We start from the raw sequence: 16,535 nt of genomic DNA on the forward strand, positions 1-16,535 counted from the left end.
TTCTAAGCAAACCATAGTTTGAATCAGGAAATCCATCTGTAAATTCATTAAATTTATCATCACAATGTCAGCTATTGCCAGGCACAGTGGCCCACACCTGTAATACCAGCGGCTCAGGAGACTGAGGCAGGAGGATAGTAATTCAAAGCCAGCCTCAGCAATGGCAAGGCACTAAGCAACTTGGTGAGACCCTGTCTCTAAATAAAATACAAAATAGGGCTGGGGATGTGGCTCAATGGCCGAGCGCCCCTGAGTTCAATCTGTAGTGCCAAAAAAAAAAAAAAAAAAATCAGCTATTAAGCCTCAATTTTCTTTTTTTTTTTTTTTTGGACACTCTTAAAAAAACATTTCAATTATAAACATTTATCTTGCATCTACTACTCATCAATTTCCCAAACATTTACTGAACATCTCTGCATCAGATGCCAAGAACCCAAGGATAAATAAATTATAAATATGTCCTCCAAGAGCTCACAACCTTGGGGAGACAGATAAACAAGCAATTATAATACACTAACACATATCTTAGTATAAAGGGTATGTAAAGTACCAGAGGATAGTCAGATAAGGTGACAGTGAATTTTCCAAGAAAAAAGGAAATGTTAGATAAAAAACACCCAAAAACATATAAAAATCACAGCAGAAATTAAAGAATGAGTAGGAGGTTATTATGTGACCAGATATGAAAAGGAATTCATGGAAGAAGTAACAATAATATCCCAAATCAAAGCAACAAGGTTTCAACTATGAGAAATGTTCAGAGGACAATGACAGGAGGCCAAGGGAGGCTCAGGGTAGAGGTCCAAGCTAGGAAACGAGTTGGGATCAAGAACTGTGCAGAGCCTTGAATGTTCTGCTAGGGAGTGGGCCCTTAACCAATAGGCAATGCATGTGTTTTAAAACTGAAATCTTTTAGATGTAAGGGAAGCTGGGCATAGTGGTGCACACACCTGTAATCCCACTAGCTAGGGAGCCAGAGACAGGAGGACTGAAAGTTCAAAGCCAACCTCGGCAAAAGTGAGGCACTTAGCAACTCAGTAAGACCCTGTCTCTAAATAAAATACAAAATTGGAGCTGGGGATGTGGCTCAGTAGTCGAGTGCCCCCGAGTACAATCCCTAGTACCCAACATCAACAAAAAAAATTTAGATGTAAGGAAGAATACCACGAATACAACAGCACATCTATGTCCTCGCCTCCAGGAGCCCCTGCACTGTTTTTAGAGTTCATCCTTCAGGCATTTCTTTAAATCTTTACTGCATATAGACATATCCCTTAATAACATAAAGTGGCAAGTGAGCTTGTAAATGAGAGAGTGGAAATATCAGGTATGTCTGAGAATGATGCTATAGTGTAGAAGACAGACTGGCCCAGCTATAGGATAGGGACAGCTTAGACAGTGTGGTGCTGGACAGCTGTCTCCCCAGAAGGATTCATCACCCAAAGGCAAAGGGAAGGCATTTTCATGTGAAGAAGCCACAGGGGCCATCAGCAGGCAAGAAGCCACAATCTAGAGGAGTGAAGCAGAAGGCCACAGGTTAATGAGGGGGGGGGGGGGTGAAGCAGGTGAACCAGGCCACAAAACACAGGTGGTAAATACCAAGAGCAAAATAGCAGGAGGAAGGCCTGACCTTGGAGGGAGAGAGGGGAAGGCTGCCCAAGAAAGCATTGTTTGAGATGGGCCCTGGGAGAGTGTTAGGGTGCCTGCACAAGAGAACAGCTTGACCCAGGTGGAAAGCTCAGGAGTTACAACAGCTGGGCAGAACCATGGCGGCAGTGGGACATCAGCATGAAGAAACTGCAGGTCCCTTTGGGGATTATGCATGGAAAACCTTAAATATCCAGCTGAAGTATATATGTAATTCATGACAAATTCACTTTCATAACCATGAAATCTGCCTTAATCCCTTCTACTTCAGAACTAAATCATGGCAAGAGTCTATCTAGTGATCTGGGGAAACATCAATGATATCATTGCTGCTTATTACCATGCTGTAAGTAGAACAGGCCTCCTTGGCCATGGGCAGGCTGGCAAATCCGCTTTGACAACAGTGTCAAGGAGCCTGTCTCCCTCTCACTTCAAAACTGAGTGACTTACTGGTGGATTAATGAGAGATTCTGCACTTTCCTCTTCTACATGAGGTTCTGAAGAAAAAATGCATAGAAATGAATTCAGCATATTCTAATCACTACATCTAAACCTGCAAAAACATTAGTTTTAGGCCTTGATCACAAACATTCCTACTTCCTAACTTTTTGTGACATTTACAGTCAGTCCCTTGATCTACAAGGTTGCCTGGATTTGAAAATGAGAAAAAAAATGGTCATGTTTTTGAAGTATCCAAGTAAAGTGAAATGACAATAAGAACCATATTATTAGTAACTTCAAACAACATCTTAGAAGTGTGATTTTTCTTCTCAAATGAACAAATAAAATGTATATAATAAATAGCCCTGTTTTCTGAGGTTTCTGTGTTGTTTTGACAGTGCTATGATGAAATACATGGTCTTGCACATGCTACACAAGTGCTCCACCACTGAGCCACATCCCCAGCCCTCTGTTTAATTTTTTTTTTAATCATGTACATCATTAACAAGATGCCTTTTTCCCACAGCCCAGTAACTATTCATTAGAGAATAAATAATAAATTCTAAACCAAGCTCAGCTGTCAAACCCTCAGGTCTGCATTTCAGAAAGGCCCTCATACACTGATTCTAAAAATACATGTTTTTTAAAAACTGATTCCATTTTGTTATCTACAAAATGACAATAATAAGGGCATCACCATGGTTACTGCTATCAACTGCACACAGGATAGAGATTCTGACTTGGAACAGAATGAGATCCTTACCCAGAGAAGCTTATAACTCAGTAGAGGAGACCGAGAAGTGAACAAGGGTAAATATGGTGAATCTGCCAAAGTGGGTAAGTTCAAAGTGCTAGGGGACTATAAAGAAAGGAATGCTAGCCGGTGGTAGGGAGGAGAGGCTCGTCCAGCATGGAGGGGGCTCAGCAGGTAGCTGGGGGAGTGGATGAGAATGTAATAAAAAAAGGAAATTAATGCTACCAAAGGTTAGAAGCACTGGAATGGATGGAAGGAAACAGCAGCAGATGGGAAGAGAAGGGAGGGGAAAAGGAAGCTCCCCCCACCCCAACACTGGGGATCAAACCAAGGGCCTTGCACATGCAAGGCATGTGCTCTACCACTGAGCCACATTCCCAGCCGGAAGCCTTAACTTAAAGGGAATAAGAAGCAAAAGAATTTAAATGGCATTTAAGAAAACACAGATTTTTTTTTTAATTTGTCCTTTAAAAAACCCTTTTTACAGCACTAAGTAGACAAAGAATATAGAAAGATAAGCCAGGTGCCATGGCACATGCCTGTAATCCCAACAGCTTGAGAGGCTGAAGAAGAGGGTCAAAGCCAGCCTCAACAACTTAGGCCCTCAGCAATTTAGTAAGACCCTGTTTCAAAAACAAAAAAATATATATATATGAAGAGCTGGGAATGTGGTTCAGTGGTTAAGCACCCCTGGTACCAAAAAAAAAAAAAAAAAGACTATATGAAAGACAGCCTTTAATGCTCTTGGAAAAAATCCTAAGGGACAGCAGAGAGGGAGGGAAGGAAGCAAATTGAGAATATTTTAGAGTAAGACTCAAAGGACCTAATAATTGCTGGGATTTGTTAGGGGAGGGTTAAGAAAAGGGGTTGAGGGTGCTAAAAAAGAGAAGTCCAAGAGCCCACCTCAAGCAGCTAACTCAACATAAAGTGATGTCACCAAGACAGGAATACAAAAGTAGTAAATTTTATAGCAAGAAACTGGAGAGCTCAATGAAAGAGGGGTAGAATTTAGCACATATATCAAATACTCAGAGGATATTAGCACCAGATAAACCAAACTGCAAGTGGAGAGTTTGGATTAGACAATAGCCAACAAAACCCACTAAAATAGATACATCGAATTCATATTCTGGCCGGGGACAAGTGGCCATCAAGTAGTATCCAGCCTCTCTGCAGCTCTAAAGCAAGCAGACAAAATCATTTAAACCAATATAGTAGAAAAGTTCAATGACCACCACACAGAGCCTGAGCAAAAAAGGGGGGGTAGACCCAACTGAGACTTCTTAGCTCAGTTTTTCTCAAAGTACAGTTAATCAGAAAGTAGAACATTAGCGTGGCTTGGAAGGTCCTTGCTCAGACCCACCCCAAAGCTACTAAATCAGAACATAAGGTTCTGTGTGGGGAGCAGCAAGCTGTGTTTTAATAAGCCATTCAGGTGACTCTGATGCCTTCTAGAGTTTGAGACCTACTACCTTAGTTAATGCCCCAATCACTTAAGAAATTTAAAAAAAGGTGGGGGGTGGGGGGGGTGGTAAGAGATGAATTTCCCAAACAGAAAATTGAGTATGTATAAGTAAAGTATACAGTTCACACCTGCATAAGTACTAGGAACTTGTGCTAATTTTCCACAATGAGTAGTTTCTCTCTGTGAGCTAAAAACACTGTAAGGCAAAGAAGAGCAAATCAGTGGCCAATAGAATGGCTTCCTAATTTAGGATTATTTCTCAACAGTAAAATCTCAAGACATTCCAAACATGAAGAGGATATTCTACTACTCAGAGGCGACTACACAACCCATGGATCTCTTTCTCATTTTCTCCAGACTCCTCCCTGTTGACCAACATGGAGCATTTGTGGGCTGTCCAGATAGAGTTACAGGATCTCTGGATATGCAGCAGTCCTCTGAGTCAAGCTGATTGACCAGGCTCAGGATGCAACCCTTGACCTGGGCCTAATTTAGCCGCCTAAGGAACTAAGCTAAATCATCCTCAGATCAAATTTTACACATAACACTGATCTAAGAAACTAAGAAAAATCACCCTGAGATCAAATTTTACCTGTAAGGCTCGATGACTATGGTATGTTCTCTCTCATAGCCATCACCATGAAGCAAATGATACAAACATTTGATGCAAGAAACACCCAACCAACAGGAAAAATCGAAAGGAAATGAAGCAATGTTAATATGCCATTGATAATCCAACTTAGACCCATAACCACTCTATGGCACAAAAATCTACTTACCTTTTATCCTCAGCTGCGTTAAGCTTTTCATCTACAACCACTGCATCATCATATCCTTTAATTCAGATTCATAAATAATTCCAAGATAATGTATCTTTAAAATCAGTGAGTGCAAGGTATGGTAAAAGTACTCCTGACCAAAAATCCTAGTCAGACTTGCATTTTTCTAGGCTTTCTCCTCCTGACCTCTCCAAGGGGTAGGGTACCTACACATGACCTCCTGGAATGTGAGAGATGTAACCAATTATTTGCCATAACAATACATTCTGCTTCAAGAAAACAGACTGCACACCTGCCCTATAGTCCCTATGTGAGTAGTTCCTTTCTCCTAAAACTCCCTCCTGCTGGGAAATTGATACGAAGATCAGTGAGTTAATGTTTGTCAAATACTTTAGGCTTCTCGGATAAAAGACAACAACAAAATTCAAATGACCTGTGCAGCTGGCATTACACTAGGTGTTATAGTTGACTCTGTATTCAGGCTTCAAAGAAGGAAATTGAGGCTGCCAAGAAACTCCTTTGTGAAAACTGGCTGGCTTTTGCACTCCCACTAAAGGCAGGCAGTTATTCTAGCATTCTGTAATTAACTGGATTTCAACATTAGAGATGCAAAGACCCTTGCATAATACATTGGACCTTTGTTATAGTAAAGGGTATACAGGGAAAAAGAATCTTTTTCTCTGCCCTTTCTCCCTAAGTGGCTCTAGCTCCCTAAACTTTTACTGCCTGGTGGTGTAGCTCTCAACCTCCTCTAGTGTGAGGGACCACATGGCAGCTGCCAGCCAATGTGTTTGCTTTGAGCCAATAGACTGGAAAAAAAAAAAAAGTCAAAGACAAAGCTTTATGTGTATGTTGGCACGCATGTGGATTCAGGCTGCTGAATAACAAACAAAGAACACATTCATGGCCACATACAACTCCTTGAACATATAAATAGCCATCCTTGACCTAGTCTGTCTGAGGTGCTATGTTATATAGCATTACACTGAATTCTCCATAAATATCATGGCAAGCTAAATACTACTGGCTCTGTCTTGCATGTGAAGAAACTGAATATCAGAAAGATTAAGTCTGCCCAACATCACACAGCTAGAATGTGGCAGAGCTGGAATTCAAACCTGGCTCTATAGCAAACTCCCAAATCTGGATCACGGCTCCAGTACACTGATAGCCTGGAAAGGGGTGCAGATTTTGCCAGACACACCCCAGGGACAACTCAACAAAGCCTCCTGGGGAGACAGGCAAAGTAAATTAAATCAATTTAAATCAGTAAAGGGGCAATCAGAAAGTTTTAGACATTAACTTCCTCCCTACCAAAGTTTTTGTGTTTGTTTTCCCTCATTCCTTAATTGGCTAATTAAGTGTTTCATCCTCTTCCCTGGCTTATATCTAACAAAGTGCAAAGCAGTGTTCTGAGGCTAAGAATGAATTTTTTTAAATACAGCACTTGGTGACTATGTAATGAAGTTCAAATGCAGGAATTTGACCAAATTCTTATTCAAAAGGACAAGAATATGGAACTCAGGTAAGCTATCATGTGTAATCAAAGGGTTGATACTTGCATCCCTGAAGCAAACTTAAGCCAGAAAGCAGACAATGAAGAAAAAAAAAAACTTCACAGTTCTTAAATCTTGTCCCATCCATTCAGGGCAAGCAAGAAATCTTCTAAAAATTCTGATTTTCCTCTGAATTATTTATGGTTTTTCCATATCAAAATAGTCTTCCCCAATTGTTCTTGCTATTGTAGTTGTGCATGCAACATAGTTTGTACAAATCTGAATAACCAGTGTTAATAACAATTACGTTCGTAATAATGGAACCTGGGCGGTGATCTAGAATTAGCTGAAAGGGCTTCTCCTTAGCCACTTCTCTCACACAGGTGTTACACCTTCAGGAAAACCATCAAGGGGGCTGTTCTTGAGATAAGACAAGGTGCTGGTAGAGGGCCTGGATAAACATGTGAAGTTGTAGGAAGCTAGTGTGCTCTTCCCACTCTGATGTACTCTCTGAGGTTGCTGAAAGCTAGACGTCTGCCACCTCAGCCAAGACTCAGCCACTATGAATACTACTACAACACCACTTCAACCCAAGTGAAGAGGCACTGCAAAAAGACAAGCCTGTACAAAATGCTATTATGCTATAAGGAAATTTTCTAGGCAGGATGTGCTGAATTCTGGGTCCGTGAGGCTACAACAACCTGCAGGAAGAGTTCAGTCTTAAGTTTCAGAGAAAGCAATGGTAGTCCTCACCCCTCTGGTAACACAATAAAGTTGAGTTTTTAAAGTAGAGAATACTACGATAAACAGCATCACATAAGTGAACTAATTCTGCACATCATGACCATCCATTCAGATTAGGCAACAGGACATCATTCAGCTCCGGGCTGTGAAAGTTGTCATTTCTATAGCACAAGCTGTTAACCACATCACCAAATAATAAGGCAACTTTTAATACAAGGTCTGTAGCACTGCCGTGTTGTCATCACCTATTGCTGTCAGGTGTCTCTTTAAAAGGAATCAATATCATTTTAATGAACCAGACATGGATCAATTAATATCAATTAAAATGGGGACAGCTGCTGGTGGCAGAAATGCATCAGGAACAGAGGCATTTCCAAAGAGGAATTTTTGCTCCTCTGAAAGCTACCAGTAGTTCCCATAAGTATGTAACGCTTCTATTTAATTTAGTATAAGGAAAGGAGGAGAGACTGCTATGCCAGCAACATTGCCCCAACCCATCCATAAATCTTCCTTGGGTCCCAGACAGCTAGGAATGACGTTTCTGTTCTCTTTGGGTTCACTTCTCATTAACTGTTTCCTCTACCAGGAGTGTTTCGCTGCTAAACACTCCACCAACAGAGGACCTCTTCAGCCCCAGGACCAAGTCTTCCCCCAGAACCCCTCTGCCACCACACAGTAGTTCTCCATCAGCCTACAGGGCTGCAGACTCCTGTACTGTGATCTTGTTCTAGCAGAGTAGAAGCTGATACTCGGTTTGTTGAATGAATGACTGAACTGAACTAATTCATTTCATAAATTAACACACTGGTGGAAACTCCATAAGCATACACGCTAGACCTGCAGTCTAGAGATTCCTCACCTTCGCTGGGAATCCCAAACAGCCAGTCCCTCAACAGGCTGGAGTTGAAAACCTACAATCTCCTTAAATTGTAGGTAGGTATGGGGGTGGGGGTGACAGGAACTGAAGGAAGTGTGAGGGAAAGGGAGGTAAGGACAAGACTGCCTCATTGCTCTCTCCAGAAGAAAAGGTAAAAAACCCACTCACAAGTATTCAAAACCTAGGTTTAAGCGTCACGTGGGAGAGGGGGTTGTTAATACGCAGAATTTTGGAAGTCAGATCTGGTCTGAATGTACGTGGCCACAGGTTTTTCCCTATGAGCCTGCCCGACCACCCAAGTAGGAGCCAAGACACTCGGGAGTTCGGTGGCACGGCTGGGGCCTAGTGGAATGGCATGAAAACTCCTCTCCCTTCCAAATCCTATCCTATGCGGGGACCTGAAGGGGAGTCGGGGAACTGCATTCCCCGCGTGGGCGACAGCAGCGTCGTTTGTCTCTCATCCTCCTGGCCCCACGGTCTAGCTATCTCTGGCAGCCCTTGGCCGGCCCTCTCACGTCCCCAAAATGCAGACGGGATCTGAGAGGAGGGGGCGAGGGAGTTGGGTTTAGCCACAAACTCTGCAGACTTCCCTTACCTTCCAGCTCACTTCCCAAATAAGCGGTGCGCCCCGTGGCCCGCAGCTCCCACCGGGAAAGGAAACGCGCGGCCCGGCCACCCTGCGCCCCCGCTGCCCTGCCTGCCAGGCGTCGGAGACCGCCAATCTCAAGTTGGTGTTGCCAGCGTTTGCCCAAGTCATCTGCAAGGCGCCCGGAGCACCAAGGCTACCCGCGACCTCGGCCCGATTTCCCCGCCTCGGGACGGGCTTACCTGCTTACATGACCCCGTGGTGCCCGGAGTCCCGCGCGGAAAGGCTGTCCTCCGCGGCGACGGAGCCCCAATTCCCCACGGAATTGATTCCAGTGGCTGGCGGAGGAGGGGAGGAGGGAAGCAGCCGCAGGAGGCGAAAGGGGAGGGAGGTTTCCGCTGAGGTCCGGACGCGAGAGTCGGCTCAGGGGCGCACCGGCGAAGGGGAAAGGGAGAAGAACCTGAGTACCCGGGCTGTCCCGCCCGAGGGGACCGGGACCAGGAGGCCAAGGAGGATGGGTGAGGTGGGAGGGGAAGGACCGCCAGCGGCCACTTTGTATGTGCTGCTCCCAGAGGACCTGCCCAGGAGAGGAGGCAGCTGAGACCAGAGGAGCGCAGCAACCTGCCCCCGATACTGCGCCCGCTCGGCCGAGAAAAAGTTGGGAAGAACTTTGAGGGGCCGGGAGAGCCAGAGCGGCAGGAAATGCGAGCAGCCGGGAGAGGAGGGAGGAAGGGGCCGTGCGAGTGGGAGGGGACCGAGCAGGCGCCGGCGGCCGTGGCTCCCCCACCCCCGGGCCGGGCTCAGTGGTGCTGGGGGCCGGGAGGCGGAGGGAGCGCGAGGCGCGTGGCCGGGGCGGAGAGGAATGCGGACGGCGAGGACGCGCGTCGGGGGCGCGGGCGCGCGCGGGGGAAGCGCTGAAACGTGGAGCCCAAGCTCCGGAGCTGGAGGCGCGCTGTCCTTGGGGACGTCACAGCGCTGGAATCCAAGGAATGCCGGGCTGCAGGAGTTCTTTCTGCAGGCCCGGGAGAAGTTGCTTACTTTTGATGGGGTAGCTTTGGAAAATGTTTCCAAAGGTGGGGACTGAAGACAAGATGAGACTCCATGGAGTAAGAGACGTGGGAGGGGAGAAGGCAAGGAGACGGTAGTCAGCCCAACTCTGCGCTGTTCCGGCGGTTTGAGGGAAAGCGGTAAAGACAGGAAGATCCCACCTAGATTTCGTAGACAGCAAGAGCGGGAAGGTGGTAAGAACTAGCCCACTCAGACCCAGAGCAACGACAGTCCAACTTATTTTGGGAGACCCTCCAAGCAGGATGCACCCATGCAGCCACAGCACAGGGGAGGGCAGTCCTGGAGAAATTTAGGTGGCCTCACTGAGCAGGCAGTCCCAGAGATCGCTCCTAAAAAAAAAAAACTGGAACCTCTGGGTAGTGTGATTGTGTCTTTCTTCTGTCTTTCCCTCCACCCCCGTAATGGCCAAAGCAGACTGTGCTGAAAGTTGGAATATGTCGTTTCCCCGGTTTGTTCCATGCCACAGAATCGCCCCACCCTGCCCGGGTAGGCACTGGGAGGGAACTTCCTTAGCACTTTCGGAGGTGGAGTTAATGAGGCGCAGCTGGTATGATGGAAAAAGCACTGAGCCAGGCAGGGAACCTAGGTTTAGGCCCTTCCCAACTTGTGACGGATAACTGAGGAGTATCCCAACCCCCGAGATCCTTGGTTTCTGTAATTATAAAGTTGAAGGGGTTGCCTACATTTCTGTGGTCCTTTGCATTGCTCCAAACATGTCTGGGCAGCTGTTATCTCACCAGGACTCAAGCTCAGTCCTTTCAACTTTTCAAGGACCTTGAAGTCCTTGTCACAGAAGATACTGTATCAAATTACTTTCCAACAACTCCTACAATTCCAGGCCTTTTGGGAAAGAGAACTGGGAACCAAAAGGCAAAGCCTTCTTGTACCCACCATGTGTAAATCTGTAATGACCTCGACTTCTCTGGCCATTGGCCAATGTCCAGAATTTTAAAGAAGTCGAGAAGAATAGAGGGGCCATAAAAATGATGGAAGGAAAAGGGTAAAAGGAAATAAGGTCAGTTTCTCAAACTTTCAAGGAAATCGCTGTATATAGTTGCTAATTTTCAAAAGAAAACATTAGTGAATAACATACGGTATCACAGAAGACTGGAAAAGCACTTTACTTGATCCTCCATCTTTAGCCCCATTTTCCGGATGAGGAAGGGAAGACAGGAAGAGATTACCTGTCTCACCAGGGGGTCTCGCAGCAAGTGAAATATGATAATGGACCCCAGTCCCTCTGGCCCAAAGTTCATGCTCTAAATCTCCAAAATTTGACAAAAACAAGATTAGGATTAAAGATAAGGAAACTCCTGCAGACTCTAAGTGTGAAATCCAGGGTGCTGCTCCTTCCTGTGAGATGGAAGATCTTTTGGCATCATTCATAGTAGAAAGGAAGTAGCAGATGCACATTGTTGGTCTGAAGTCACTGTGATTCCAAACTGAGCACAATACCATGAGGCAACTGAATTAAAAGAAAGAGCAAGTGATTTGCATGCAGACCCAAGAATTCAGTTCTGCCTCAGACAGGCCTTGTGACCCTGAGCAAACCATTCACTTGATGCTTGAGTTTATTTTTTAAGTGTAATATAGAGCACAGAGCTTGATTGGATTAGTTCATCTCTGAGGTCTTTCTCAGGTCTGAACTTGCACGAACGTGTGTACTCCTCCAGAGAGAGGACGTGCCTATGGAGGAAGCAAGCGATAAAGCCAATGTTGAGTGGAGAAATGAATATTGAGAGGCTGGGGTTTGGCTCAGTGGTACAACACTCACCTAGCATGTGTGAGGTGCAGGGTTCCATCCTCAGCACCACATAAAAATAAATAAATAAAATAAAGGTATTGTGTCCAACTACAACTAAAAAAATTTAAAATAAATAAAATAAGGTTAAAAAAATAAATATTGGGAATTCAGTGAAGTTGCTGAGTGTTCAGTGAGAAGTAAAACTATGCTTTAGCAATAACCCTGTGAACTAATTTTCAATATTTAAATAAATATAATAGTAAAAAGTGTATTATTAAATGTAAAGCCTTTCAGGTGCATCTGACCAGCTACATTTCTTTTTCTTTATACTACAGAAAGGCAATACAAATACGGTTTTTTGTTTGTTCTGGATTCTCTCTTTTACTTTCTCTCTCTCTATTTTTCTCCTGTGCTAGGGATTAAAAAATTGCTAGATTATCATTGAGCTCTTCCCCCAACACAATAATAATAATCATTTTGTTTGTTTATTTGTTTGCTTGTTTTTCTTTTTTTGGGACTGAGGATTGAACCCAGAGCACATTGCCACTGAACTACATCCCAACCCTTTTTATTGTTATTTTGAGACAGGGTCTCACTAAATTGCTGAGGCAGGCCTCAAACTTGTAATCCTCAGCCCCCTCAGATGGGGATATATCTCCATGGTAGAGTTCTTGCCTAGCATGCATGAAACCCTGGATTCAAGATTCAATCCCCAGCACTGCGACAACAACCAAAAAAGAAAAGAAAGAAAGTACAACTTGAAGGGATAAAAAGCTTTCATTCTCTTTGTAGGTATAGACAGAAATCTAGATAAGCTAGTCATAAGCTTCTTTCAAAAAGTCAACCAATTTCCTAAGTCTGCATCACACTCAAGTATTCCCTAATATGCATCAGGGTGAGCAGAAGTTGGGTTGATGGGATAGGCTCTGAACACATCAGCCCATCCATCACTACATGTTTGCTTTAAAGCTTTGCAATTTTAGGAACTTGTGGATGTTTAATTTTCCAAAGCAATATTTCTACTTGTCCTGAGCCTAATTCAAACTAAATGCAGGATGCAAGCAGAATCTCAGGGGCCTCCATGATTCCTCCCACCTCCAATATGTTCTTGTCATTAATGTATTAATTTTATACCTTCAAAGACACTGAAAGTAAATAAGTTCCTGAATTGAAGCAAACTGGAAAGTTAGCAGGCTATTTGATGATCTCCAGAGGCTTTCTGCAGATTTTAGTTATATGCAAACACACAGAGAAATAGGGAGCTTTTTCAAAACATTCATTGTCTCTGAATCCCTTGCTTTCATATCTTATTCCTAGATCTAGGGTAGAGATAGGCTGGGTTGTGTGAGTGCATAATATTTTTAGCGTTTTGTTGAAGTACAGTTCACATTCAGTAAAAAGCACAAAACTTAAGTGTGCATACAGCTGAAACACACAGCTCAAACACTTATTCATATATGTACCACTACCCAGGTTAAGACATGGAAAATGTCCATTATCACAGGAAATTCCCTATGTAAATTTTTAATCAGTATCACCCCTCTACACTACCTTCTGCCCCCAAAGATTTGTCTTGCTAATTCTCAGACTTTGTGTAAATGAAATCATATGGTATTTATACATAATGTCTATATCTGGGAATCTGGCTTCTTTGGCTCAAAGTAATGTTTCTGAGTTTTATTCATGTTAATGAATGTATGAGGAGTTTATTCCCTTTTCTAGCAGAATATATTCCATTGTGTGGACATGACACAATTTGCAGATTCATTCTCCTGTTGACATATTGGGTAGGTATATTTTAGGAACACTTCCCAAGTAATTCTGTTATGCCTGCACCCTTCAATTCAGAACCACAAATATACAGCAAAAATATAACTCAATCAGCTTAGATTTCTAGTACCAAAAAAAAAAAAAAAAAAAAGTTAACAGAAAGAAAGAGAACATTTAAGAACAATACACTTAAGAATGCTTTGGGGCTAGGGATATAGCTCAGCAGTAGAGCACTTTACTAACATTCATGGGGCCCTTGGTTCGACTCCCAGCACTGCAAAAGAAGAAAAGAAAAAAGAATGCTTTAATGGTAGTATACATTCAGAGCTTTTTATTGACAAAAGCCAAGTTAGGAAAGTCACTGAACATGAATTCCTTGCTATCTAGTGTTTTTCTTAAACTGTATGATTATGCAGAACTGTAACATACAACCGCACACAAGGTATACAATGCAACTCCAGGAGCTAAGATAGACTCTAATATAAGTAACATCCCTGAAGTGTGCCAAGATCTGGTGATTTCCCCTGTAAAAATGGCTTCTTGGTATTTGCTCCAGGATGATGTTTGCTGATACAGAAGACTGAGCCCTCCTTCCCTCTTGGTTGCACCTTTGAGATCTTTCAGTAAGGGGAAACACCTTCAGTAAGGTGGAAGAGAACACCCATAGTTCAGCCTACTTCTGGTCTGTTGAGGCCAGGAAGCCTCACTACTCTACAACATTGATAAAGTGGAAAAAAGGAAGACTTTTGCAGAGGCATAGATAAGACAAAATTGAAAGCGTTTTATTTGGGGTTGCTCGCCAGCCTCTTCTGGAGGTCCAGGATACCAGCCCCTTTTATGTAGCATGTTATCTCCTGTTTCATTTTTACTCATCTCTCAAATCTCTCATTCCTGATGGTCCCCTATTCCTGACCACTTCTCCATCTCATTTCTCTTTCCTCTTTTCTCTATCTTCCTCTCAGTCAAGGCTCCCTGTTTTCCAAAGGGACCACCTCTTATGAGCCCCTGTTCTGTGCCTGCTAACCTAGGCCACAAATGAATTATTTCCTTTGGGAAAGAATGCCAAAGTTTAGATTGCATATATTCAAGCTGGGAGGAGAAAGATGGAGTGTCCTTCTGGGTCAATATGCCAGCTCCTCTGGCACCAGTGGCTAACCCTGTGGGCCATGATGTCAGGTAGAGTAATGACATTGCAAAGGCAGGAGCACTGATTTTTTTTTCCCAAGATTCAGCCAATTGTTTACTTTTTATAAAAATTCCATGAGAGCAATGCATGTTCATCAATACAGTATAGAAAGGATAATTCACATATATTATTAGTACTTTTAGCAAGATTTAAAAGAAATGAAATCTAAACACAATTAAAAGTTTTATCCTGTGAATTTCAATCTCTATTTGCTTTCATTTTCTACATAAGCACATATGTAAATGCACATATGTGTTTGAGTGTGTGCTGGGGATTAAACCCAGGGTTGTTTAACCACTGAGTTATATCACCAGTGCTTTTTATGTTTCATTTTGAGACAGGGTCTCACCAAGTTGCTGAGGGTCCTGCTAAATTTCTGAGGCTGGCCATAAACTTGAGATCCTCCTGCTTCAGCCTCCCAAGTGGCTGGGATTACAGGTTTTGCACTACCATTCCCTGTACCTTTTCTACTAATTTTATCTTAGATAGCAAACACACTTTGAACTATGACTTCATGGTATATGCTTCCTGATCGCAGTCATCTGGCTCAGATTGCTTACTTTTCTCCCTCCTTCAGACACCACCTAGACTTCCAGCTTCTCCAGGCTTGATAGAAACACACAATTTAGCTAGTCTTTGTGCCTCATGCCTGTAATCCCAGCAACTTGGGAGACAGAGGCAGGAGAATAAAATAATTCAAGACCAGCCTGGGCAATTTGGTCAGAACTTGACGCAAAAATAAAAAGGACTGAGAATGTAGTTCAGTGATAGAGCACCCCCAGGCTCAATCCCCAGTACTGCAAACACACACACACAAACACAAATACAAGAGGATTTGCCTACCCATAGACACAGATCTAACTCTCATCCTATGTTCTCGAAACACATTGCTGATGAAGAATTTACCCGTCCCTGCTGCTGAAATGTGTCATCTACTATCCAGACACTTTCTCTGAGATCTCTTCTTGATTTTGATTTAAGCAATTTTAAACATTGCAATGGAAGTGAGTCATTTAAAACAAATTCTTCATAATCATTTACATACAGTTGTTAAAGACTGAACTCTAATGCTGAGTGTGACAGATCTGGTAGACAAGGTGAGTGGCTTTATAAAACTTTCCTTGATTTATGAAGAATAAACCCTATTTCAAATCATTGCAGAAAAAAAAAAGTACATTTTATTGGCAGGACACTGGAACATGTCATGGAGTCCATGTTAATGATGGTTGGAGCCAGAGATTCATGAAATACCCTGCTTTTCTCCCTTTGGCCGAGAGTACCATCCTCCACTTTTGACTATATCCAGATGAACAGCTATGTGATATTGGCAAAGTACTAAACCTCTCAGGCCTCAGTTTCCTCACCTGCAAAACAGGTATATGAAAGCATCTACCTCACAGTGTAGTAGTAATTCAATGAGTCAAAGTGTGAAAGACCCTTGGGGCTATACTTGGTACATACTGAGTTCTCAATGTGTTACTCGATATCATCATTCACCTAATTCTCTTGTTGCAGACTGCATTGCACTCCTTCAGCAGAGACTCAATCTCAGATCCAAATTCCCAAGAGAATCTGACTTGAGTCATCAGTCTACAGAAGAACCAGGTTTCCTTTTTCCAAGGAAAACTTGGGAATCCCATAGTTCATTTAACTGTCTATACCATCTAGACCATGTGCCTGACCTGGCTTCTCATGTGCAAAGACGAGGGGCTACTCCCTAGAGGAGAAGGTGACATGGGAGGCAGCTGAGGAGACCAGTGTCTATGGAATACTTCTGTGTTAAGGGGACAAGATTAGGTGTCTTACACACATAATCTAGAGTAATTCTTATAACTAGTATTTAGTATATAAGTACTATGGGCTGAATTGTGTCCCTGCCAAATTCCCATGTTAAAGCCTTTAATCCCCACTATAGCTATAGTTAGAGACGTATGTAATGTGTTTTTGTACCAGGGATTGAACCCAGTGCTTAACCACT

The 16,535-nt window shown here is 43.2% G+C and overlaps 1 protein-coding gene across 1 annotated transcript in view; it reads right to left on the bottom strand.

The window, feature by feature from the left end:
* The window catches only part of Ptpn14 (protein tyrosine phosphatase non-receptor type 14), a 180,619-nt gene extending 171,007 nt beyond the window's left edge, over positions 1 to 9,612 (bottom strand). The window contains exon 1 of the mRNA XM_046438465.2: positions 9,032 to 9,612. The gene's annotated coding sequence lies outside the window, so the exon portion shown is untranslated. The remainder of the gene's footprint in view (positions 1 to 9,031) is intronic.
* Between the last annotated feature and the right edge of the window lie 6,923 nt (positions 9,613 to 16,535).

The sequence above is a fragment of the Marmota monax genome, unplaced genomic scaffold (assembly GCF_021218885.2).
Source record: "Marmota monax isolate L192 unplaced genomic scaffold, Marmota_monax_Labrador192_F-V1.1 WCK01_AAM20220418_F8-fsc00118, whole genome shotgun sequence".
In the NCBI taxonomy this organism is placed as follows: domain Eukaryota; kingdom Metazoa; phylum Chordata; class Mammalia; order Rodentia; family Sciuridae; genus Marmota; species Marmota monax.